The sequence below is a fragment of the Oryctolagus cuniculus genome, chromosome 17 (genome assembly GCF_051225735.1).
Source record: "Oryctolagus cuniculus isolate XC-2025 breed Fujian yellow rabbit chromosome 17, ASM5122573v1, whole genome shotgun sequence".
Classification (NCBI taxonomy): Eukaryota; Metazoa; Chordata; class Mammalia; order Lagomorpha; family Leporidae; genus Oryctolagus; species Oryctolagus cuniculus.
Window position 1 is genome coordinate 43,961,532 of NC_142883.1, and position 10,336 is coordinate 43,971,867.

A 10,336-nucleotide genomic window follows, 5' to 3' on the forward strand; every position below is an offset into this window, starting at 1 on the left:
GTTTGGACCTTCCTCAGAGCACTCACAGAGCACTTGAATTCTGGCTGGTTCTGTCTTTAGGCCTCAGTTTTCCATCTGTAAAATAAAACAATGACACTGACTCATGGGTATAGCTGTACAGTCAATGAAACAGCACTCTTGGGGCTGGCGCTGTGATGAAGGGAGCTAAATCTCCACCTGAGGTGCTCCATCCCGTTTGGACACCGGTTCATGTCCCAGCTGCTCTTCCAATCCAGCTCTTTGCTTATGGCCTGGGAAGCAGTGGAAGATGACCTAAGTGCTCGGGTCTCTGCACCCATGTGCGAGACCTGGAAGAAGCTCCTGGCTCCTGGCTGCAGATCAGCCCAGCTCCAGCCATTGCGGCCAGTTTGGGGAGTGAACCAGCAGATGGAAGACCTATCTCTCTGTCTCTCCCTCTGTCTGTAACTCTGCCTCTCAAATAAATAAAATCTTTTTTTTTTTTTTTTGACAGGCAGAGTGGACAGTGAGAGAGAGAGACACAGAGAAAGGTCTTCCTTTGGCTGTTGGTTCACCCTCCAATGGCCACCATGGCCGGTGCACTGCAGCCGGCACACTGAGATGATCCGAAGGCAGGAACCAGGTGCTTCCTCCTGGTCTCCCATGGGGTGCAGGGCCCAAGCACTTGGGCCATCCTCCACTGCCCTCCCGGACCACAGCAGAGAGCTGGCCTGGAAGAGGGGCAACCGGGAAAGAATCCGGCGCCCCGACCAGGACTAGAACCTGGTGTGCTGGCGCTGCAGGTGGAGGATTAGCCTATTGAGCCGCGGCGCCGGCTCAAATAAATAAAATCTTAAAAAGAAATAGTATTCTCACTAGCTTGTACTAAATGCTGAATAAATGTTAGCTGTTAACAACTTTTCCATCTCTGCAAGCTTGTCACTGAGCCTATGGCTGAATATGTAACTCATGCCCAAAACTTGTTTGGTGGCGGTTGGATGAATGGAGAGGCCGTTTCCAGATATGAGACCATCCTTGTGGGTTTTCTATGAGCGTGGGGAAACCAGGAAAGGTCTGAAAGAAACTAATCCTAACTGTATACCTGCCGCATATCCACACTTAAACATACGTAAGGCGAGCCTCACGAGAGAAAGAGCTTGCAGGATGCAGAAGCTGAAACCAAACCCTTATCATGTAAACAGGACCTAGCATCTTGTCCCCCTTGGCCCAAGGTGTCCTTGCCTGTCCCTTATCACAAAGAATTCACTGACTTGAGGGAGTGGTCCACCTGGCTCTACAAGGTTCTAATCACTGAATTCAAGGAGTCATTTGCTCCTCCTATAGATAAGAACCTTGATGGCCAGTATTATCCTGGGTGGTTTGTGTAGGGGGTCCAGGTCCTGGCAGAACGTCACTGCCACCTTCATATAACCCCCATACCAACTGGAGCCCACCCAGCCTCCATAAATTCCCTATAGAGCAATCATCAGCTGCTTGCCGCCTGGCCCATAGTCACCCCTGGGGCCTGTCTCACAGCTGCCTGAACATGTGTTTCAGAGACAGGCTCAAGTAGCTGATGATTGACCAGGTATCGTTGGCCTAAAGTACTTGTTGGGTGGCAGAAACTAGGCTTAAATTCAGCTTGAGATCTAGAGAGACATCTTTAGTGGGTAGCAATCATGTGCATGCCAAGGTAATCTCTCTTGTGTTCCAGGATAGTATCTCTCGTGCTAATTTGGTTCAGCTATGACTGCACACGGGTTTTAAAGGGATTTTTCCCTTTTTTGGATTTAATTATTTATTTATTTGAAAGGCAGAGTTACAGAGAGAGAGAGAGAGAGAGAGAGAGAGGTCCTCCATTGGCTGGTTCACTCCCCAAATGGCCGCAACAACCAGGGCTGGGCCAGGCTGAAGCCAGGAGCATCTTGCCCCTCCCCCACCCGTGTTGGAGCAATATGTGGGAGCACCCATGTGACAGGGGCCCAAGCACTTGAGCCATCTTCTGCTGCCTCCCCAGGCACATTAGCAAGGAGCTGGATTGGAAATGAAGCAGCCAAGACTTGAAATGGTGCCCATATGGGATGCTGACATTGCAGGCTATGGCTTAAGCCACTGCACCACAGTGCCAGCCCCCAGGGATTTCTCCCTCTTGTGGAGTTAGAAAGAGCACTACCTTTTTTTTTTTTTTTTTAAGATTTTTATTTATTTATTTGACAGGCAGAGTTACAGACAGTGAGAGAGAGAGAGAGAGAAAGATCTTCCTTCCGCTGGTTCATTCCCCAAATGGCTGCAATGGCTGGAGCTACGCCAATCCGAAGCCAGGAGCCAGATGCCTCCCCTTGGTCTCCCACCCAGGTGCAGGGGTCCAGGCACTTGGGCCATCCTCCACTGCCTCCCCTCCAAGGCCACAGCAGAGAGCAGGACTGGAAGAGGAGCAACCGGGACCGGAACTGGTGCCCATATGGGATGCTGGCACCGTAGGCAGAGGATTAACCTAGAGAGCACTGCTTTTCTTTCTTTCTTTCTTTCTTTCTTTCTTTTTTTTCTTTTTTTTTTTTTTTATAGGCAGAGTGGACAGTGAGAGAGAGAAACAGAGAAAAAGGTCTTCCTTTTGCCGTTGATTTACCCTCCAATGGCCGCCGCGGCCAGCGCACTGCGGCTGGCACACCGCGCTGATCCGAAGGCAAGAGCCAGGTGCTTCTCCTGGTCTCCCATGGGGTGCAGGGCCCAAGCACTTGGGGCATCCTCCACTGCACTCCCGGGCCATAGCAGAGAGCTGGCCTGGAAGAGGGGCAACCGGGACAGAATCCGGCGCCCCGACCAGGACTAGAACCCGGTGTGCCGACGCCACAGGCGGAGGATTAGCCTAGTGAGCCGTGGCGCCGGCTCTAAATGTAAACTTAAATACTCTCAGCATCTTAAAGTCTATGAAAAAAAAAAAAAACTATCTCAGCTTGTTAACAAATATGTTTTCATAAGTTGTATATGACAACTAATTCAAGACTGCCTGAAAATGACCAAAGTTGAAATTTAATGTTTTTATTTAGAAAATGTCTTAATTTGGAAATTTTTCAAGGATTATTTCAAAATGTAAAGCAAGAAAATCAGTGGATGGGAACAAGAAAAAAATCCCAAGCCTGAAAATGTGTTCTTGCGAAGAAGGTTATGAAAGAAAGAGAATTTTAGGAATAAAGAAAAGGCATTGGCAGGCACCGCAGCTCACTAGGCTAATCCTCTGCCTTGCGGCTCCGGCACACCGGGTTCCAGTCCCGGTCGGGGCGCCGGATTCTGTCCAGGTTGCCCCTCTTCCAGGCCAGCTCTCTGCTGTGGCCAGGGAGTGCAGTGGAGGATGGCCCAAGTGCTTGAGTCCTGCACCCCATGGGAGACCAGGAGGAAGCACCTGGCTCCTGCCATCAGATCAGCGCGGTGTGCCGGCCGTAGCGCGCTGGCCGCAGCGGTGAACCAACGGCAAAGGAAGACCTTTCTCTGTGTCTCTCTCTCTCACTGTCCACTCTGCCTGTCAAAAAAAAAAAAAAAAGAAAAAAAGAAAAAAGAAAAGAAAGGGCATTGCTTGTAAAAATTGTTGTCCTACAGGAGAATAGTTACTGGAAAGGGAGAAAGGACAAAATACCTAAAGGTTTAAGTAAGTTACAGAAGGTGTGGGGAGGTCATAGGAGGTGGGAGGAATAAATCTTGTAAGATTTGTATGTGATAAAATTGACTATGATTTTTTTTTTTTTTTTGGACAGGCAGAGTGGACAGTGAGAGAGAGAGAGAGAGAGGTCTTCCTTTTTGCCGTTGGTTCACCCTCCAATGGCCGCCGCGGACAGCGCACTGCGGCCGGCGCATCGCGCTGATCTGGTGTGCCGGTGTGCCGGAGCCGCAAGGCGGAGGATTAGCCTAGTGAGCCACGGCGCCGGCCCAACTATGATTCTTAAAATATTGTTTACAGGGTTTTCTAAAAATGTATCCTTAATACCAAAGGTAGAGTGACATAGAATTAGAATCTCGCCGCGGCTCACTAGGCTAATCCTCTGCCTAGTGGCGCCGGCACACCATGTTCTAGTCCCGGTTGGGGCGCCAGATTCTGTCCCGGTTGCCCCTTTTCCAGGCCAGCTCTCTGCTGTGGCCCGGGAGTGCAGTGGAGGATGGCCCAGGTGCTTGGGCCCTGCACCCCATGGGAGACCAGGAAAAGCACCTGGCTCCTGGCTCCTGCCATCGGATCAGCGCGGTGCGCCGGCCGTGGCGGCCATTGGAGGGTGAACCAACGGCAAAGGAAGACCTTTCTCTCTGTCTCTCTCTCTCACTGTCCACTCTGCCTGTCAAAAAATAAAAAAAAAAAATTAAAAAAAAAAAGAATTAGAATCTGATCCTCTGCTAAAGCAACACGTTTTAGAAATGCAGTAAATACTGCAAAATAGTCTTGATCTCTAATTTTAAAACCCTTTTTAAAAACAACTTCATCATCTCCTTAATAGTTTATTTAATTGGTGACTCTGGCAATTTTCTAGCCAGCTCCTGTAAGTTCTCTTCTGTTCCCTAGTTCTGAATCTGTTAAATTGTTCCAAGTTATAAGATGACTTTACGTGTTCATCCTTCTATTCAAGGTTTTATTTTCCTTTTTAGTGACTGATCAAGGAAACTCACTTTATGTTTTATTAAGGTAACCTCTTGTGTTCTTTCTTAAGTTCTGATTGCTTGAAAAGAGCTGACTTTTAAAAGAGTTAGGTTGTTTCTGGATACGTACTGAATTGGAAATATTTGAGTGATCACTTTATAACAATGAATAAATCTGATCTATAACTTCTTGAATGACCCTGACTAAATGGATAGATGTTATTTCTCGATGTTGAGGAATATTATTTTGACGATATATTTTAAGGCCTCTTGGCAATTCTGACAGGTTTTCTGAGAATAAAGGTTCTAAATGTTTCTGATTTTGAGATTTCTGGCTGGACCCCTGGAAATGTTCTCATCTTGTAGAAGTGGTAACTAATTCGGCTTTTTGGGTTATATGTGAGGTATTGTCAAGATATGAAATTATGCTAAACCTTAAGTTATGTTAATATAGAAATGTTATTGGTATAAATATCCTAGAAGTTATTTAACAGAAAAGTCTGATGGTCCTGCTTGCTGTTATCAGTCAAGATAGATACCTTGATAAAAAGGAGACCCTGAGGCTAAAAAAGGACAACAGTTTTATAAAACCTCTCTGGTGTTTTATGGAATGAATATAAATGTCTTTCCTTGTCAATTAATGAGTTTTATGATTTTTTATCTTTTTTTTTTTTTTTTTTTGACAGGCAGAATTAGTGAGAGAGAGAAACAGAGAGAAAGGTCTTCCTTCCGTTGGTTCACCCCCTAAATGGTCGCTACGGCCAGCACGCTGCACTGATCCGAAGCCAGGAGCCAGGTGCTTCTCCTGGTCTCCCATGTGGGTGCAGGGCCCAAGCACTTGGGCCATCCTCCACTGCCTTCCTGGGCCACAGCAGAGAGCTGGACTGGAAGAGGGGAACCGGGACAGAATCCGGTGCCCTGACCGGGACTAGAACCTGGAGTGCCAGTGCTGCAAGCGGAGGATTAGCCTACTAGTGAGCTGCGGTGCCGGCCTGAGTTGTATGATTTTAACCATGGTTCTTTGAAGTCTTTTGTCATCCACAGTTTTGTATTCTCTAAAAACATTTGCAGTCATATGTATGGAAAAGACCCTAACAAATGTTCTTGAATATAGGCTTCTGGCAGCTTTAAGACCAACGGACTAGATAAGAAGTTCCAGAACTCTGAAAAAAAAAAAAAAGAGCTCTGAAATCCATAAAACTGCCAATGGAGACCAAACAAAAATCAGTTACATGAGACTGAATGAATTCATATAATTGTGGATTTCTATTTTTTATTTAAAATAATGTTGGTTCTGTATTTGAATGTTTTCTAAGTTCAGGACAAGTTTTTCCTGTGATTTCTGTCATTTTCAGTGTTTTGGGATTGTTTGGTAAATGGATGAAAGGGCTTACCTCTCCCCCATCTAATTCCTTTAAAATTCAAAAACTTTTCTGAGGATTTTTGGTTTCTTTGTGGCAATGTGATTATTTGCATGAGTTCAGCTAGAACCTTTTCTTGTCCCAACAGGACAGAGCTGGAAACACTGGCATATCTAAAATTAAATACAGGATACCTGGCTTTGAAGATTCCTAGTCTTGAAGTTAGAGAATGGAGACAGAACTTCTTAGTGGGCCCTAAAATTTCAAAAGATTAGGTACTATAGTTTAAAAAAAATCTGTTTGTCTTGGATTGACCTTTTATCTTTAAGAGTTTGTAAATCTGAAATTTTATGTATACCTATTTTTAGGTTAAAATTTCTGTTCATTGAGTTGAGGCTTGCTAACTTAAGAGTTTTCTGGGTCTGATTACTTTATGTTTAGTCAATCTTCCATGCTATATTTACATGAATAGTCAATTATAATATTTTTGCTATGAAACTGTAATCCTGTTTATTTAGATACAAACTTGCTTTGTTATGTTCTTGTTGGCTTTTTTTTTTTTTTAAGATTTATTTATTTATTGGAAAGGCAGAGTTAAACAGAGAAAGGAGAGGTAGAGAGAGAGAGAGAGGTCTTCTATCCGATGGTTCACTCCCCAATTGGCCACAATGGCTGGAGCTGTGCTGATCCGAAGCCAGGAGCTAGGAGCTTCCTCCGAGTTTTCCATGTGGGCGCAGGGGCCTAAGGACTTGGGCCATCTTCCACTGCCCTCCCAGGCCATAGCAGAGAGCTGGATGGGAAGTGGAGCAGCCAGGCCTCGAACCAGTGCCCATATGGGATGCCGGCGCTTCAGGCCAGGGCGTCAAACCACTGTGCCACAGCGTTGGCCCCTCTTGGCTTTGCTATCTATTTTTTTTCTATTTGAGCTTTGTGCCTACTGGCTGTCAGAATTCTACAGAAGTACAATTCCTGGCAAGACAACACTGGCCTGGCACTTTTAGATGATGACTCATGCCTGCACAACAAATAAAACTAAGTTTGAGAATAAACTTCAGGTGAAGGTAGCATAAAGACCACTTGACATCAGCTCCTTGTCATCAGTTTCCTCCTGATACAAGACTGCATCAACAGCCAGGTCAAATCCAACCTGGCAACAAGGGACAAACATGACTGATCAGCCTTCATTTTGGGAATGGATCTTCATTGCAAGGAGGGCATAAAAATCAAGATGGAGGGGGCCGGTGCTGTGGCACAGCAGGTTAAATCCCCAGCCTGCAGTTTGAGTCCTGGCAGCTCCACTTCCAATCCAGCTCTCTGCTATAGCCAGGGAAAGCAGTGGAAGATGGATCAACTCCTTGGGCCCCTGCACCTACATGGGAGACCCGGAAGAAGCTCCTGGCTCCTGGCTTCGGATCAGCTCAGCTCTGGTCATTGCAGTCATTTGGGGAGTGAACCAGCGAAATGGAAGACCTCTCTCTGGCTCTACTTTTCTCTGTAACTCTGACTTTCAAATAAATAAAATAACTCTTAAAAAAAAATCAAGATGGAGTCACTGGTGTCAATTCTAAATCAAATTAAAGCTGAGAGATTGTAAAAGAAGGGTTCTTGGCCGGCTCCGTGGCTCAATAGGCTAATCCTCCGCCTTGCGGCGCCAGCACACTGGGTTATAGTCCCGGTTGGGGCGCCAGATTCTGTCCCGGTTGCCCCTCTTCCAGGCCAGCTCTCTGCTGTGGCCCGGGAGTGCAGTGGAGGATGGCCCAAGTCCTTGGGCCCTGCACCCCATGGGAGACCAGGAGAAGCACCTGGCTCCTGCCTTCGGATCAGTGTGGTGCGCCGGCCGCAGCGCGCCGGCCGCGGCGGCCATTGGAGGGTAAACCAACGGCAAAAGGAAGACCTTTCTCTCTGTCTCTCTCTCTCACTGTCCACTCTGCCTGTCCAAAAAAGAAAAAAAGAAGGGTTCTTGTGTGTGACTGTTGATAGTAACTGTTGCAAAAGACTCTGCCCAAACTATACTCTCCCGAGAGGGACCCCATTCCAAAGAGAGACAGAAACGAGCTATGAGATTCGACATTCTCACACCCAATACTAGAATTTATAAACAGCACCCACAGTGCAGCGCTGAGGGAGCTCTCCAACCTCCCTTTACCTGAGAAGGGCGGGCTACCATTAGAAGTAATGATTCAAATTTTGGAAAAAATAAAATGATGTTCTGAGATCTGGACATTGCCACCTAAGGCTAGCTGGTACATCTCAGAATACCGGCTGCTTGTGCAGTTCACTTTCGGGCAGCCTACCACAGTGCACACAGCTCACTGTGCGCTGCCACTTCAGGAGCAACAGGAGATTACTGGCTCATTTCTGGATATTTGGGAGCTACGAAGCCACGTTAAAAACCGAACTGTTACTCTAAAACTGTATCATCTTTCAATCCAGCCACCTTGCCCCCAGATCTCTCTGGGGAACGTGTACATAACTGATTACAGATTATTGAACAGGTGTGACTGAAACGTTCATGGATGGAAACAGCTTCCTGGACCAGAAGAATGAAGGGGTGGGTATGCAGTGATTACTCCCTAGGAAACTAGAAACAATAGCGTTGCCACCAGGTATTTTAGCTCTGCAAGCTGAACTCCAAAGTCCTCACCCATGCCTTAAGCCTGGGAAGAAGTAAGAAGGTAAAAAGCCACACTGATTTGAAATAAGTAAGAAATGTTGGTGGCCTTGGCTTCCCCTGGGATAGAGAAAAAGATGTATTCTGGGCCTTCATTGGGTTCAAGGAAGATAGAGAAAGTATACAGAAGTCTGACATCTTCCCAAGCATGCGTTACAGCTCGACCAGGTCTGTCCTCCGTGGGTGGGATGACTTGCTATCTCTGTTCTAGAGACAGGGCTGGAGAGTGTGATTTTGCTCATTAAGACACTGACAAATGCTATTCACGCTGTCCTGAAACAGTGCTACACACCAAGTCTTAATCAATGGTTCTGTCCTCCTTGGGACTGAGAGCTTCCTGGTGGGAAAAATGACTGATTCCTCTGGCTGTCATCATGGGTCTAGGAATGCTGGTATGTGGGTGCCTTTACTGCTGCTGTGGAACGGTGACACATACCCAAGATAAAGCTGTGCAGAGACTGGCTGGGCCAACGCTAGTGTATGCAGGGGGTCTCCACAGCTAAACCTGGGACAGGCTAGGAAGTTTCTTCGCAACTTCCTCTCTTCTGATCCTGAAAACACCCCCACTTCACCCCATAAACAGTATGAAGCAGACAGAGCAGTCCTCGCCCCTACTCCCTCAGAATTGAGAAGTAACAAGAAATAGAGGGGGCTGAAACTGAACCCCTATAACATAAAGAGGACCCAGCCTCTCCTCTGTCCCCCTTGGCCCAAGGTGTCCTTGCCCGTCTCTTATCACAAGGAATTCACTGACTTGAGGGAGTGGTCCAGCTGGCCCTACAAGGCTCTAATCACCCAACTCAAGGAGTCATTCACTTCTCCAACAGATAAGAACCTTGATGGCCAGTGCTGTCCGGGGTGGTTTGTGTAGGGGAGGTCCAGGTCCTGGCAGAATGTCACTGACACCTTCACGTAACCCCCAGACAAATGGAACCCACCTGGCCACCATAAATTCCCTACAGAGCACGGCATCGCCGACCAATCAGGGGGAAGGTCACGAGCACCACTGACCAACCAGGAGCTTGGACACGAGCTGATCACGCACCTCTCGGCCTCAGTTTCATTCTATAAGAACCTTCACCCCTCACTCCACAGGGAGCCCGGGAAGCAGGCCACAGCTGCACGGCTCCTTGCTCTGTGCCGTGCAGTGAACACCCACTTTCTTCCACCATCGCGATGTCAAGGATTGGCTTTCTGTGCGGTGGGCAAGTGGATCCATTTGGGGGTTCTGCAGCAATGCCTCTGCCTAGTTGGGTGGGGGGCGTTGTTCAGCAACAAAGCTATTTTTGAGAAGTCAAGTCAGTGACCTGGGGTCGCACAGTGAGCACAAATCAGCCAGACCAGGTGACTTTGACAGATTTCTTGATTCCTGCTGATATTGATTTTTAGATTGGAAACCCCTAGAGGGCAGGATGTCCTTGTGGGCAGAGCGGGGGACACCCCTCCCAGGGCCCTGTACGTAGGGCCCTACTAAGAACCTGGCTTTGGGAAGCTCAAAGGAGAGGGGCCGGATGGGCTGGGCTGGGCTGGGCCAGGCTGGGAGGAGGGCGTGGGCGCACCCCTGTGGGGCAGCCCTGCACTCCTCAGCTCTTCCCTCGCCACTCCCCCAGCAGCTGCCCTCGGCAGTCTGTGCGCAGACAGAGTTAACTCTGGGCTTAGCTTCTTCAAGGAACCTGAAGCCGTTGCTCCCGGTCTTTCCTCCTCCCTTTGCAAAGTCTTCCTGATCTTT

At 47.7% G+C, this 10,336-nt stretch overlaps 1 long non-coding RNA gene across 1 annotated transcript in view; it reads right to left on the minus strand.

Moving 5' to 3' along the window:
* The window catches only part of LOC138846170 (uncharacterized), a 28,793-nt gene that overhangs the window by 9,155 nt on the left and 9,302 nt on the right, over positions 1–10,336 (minus strand). The gene's annotated exons all lie outside the window — the stretch shown is intronic.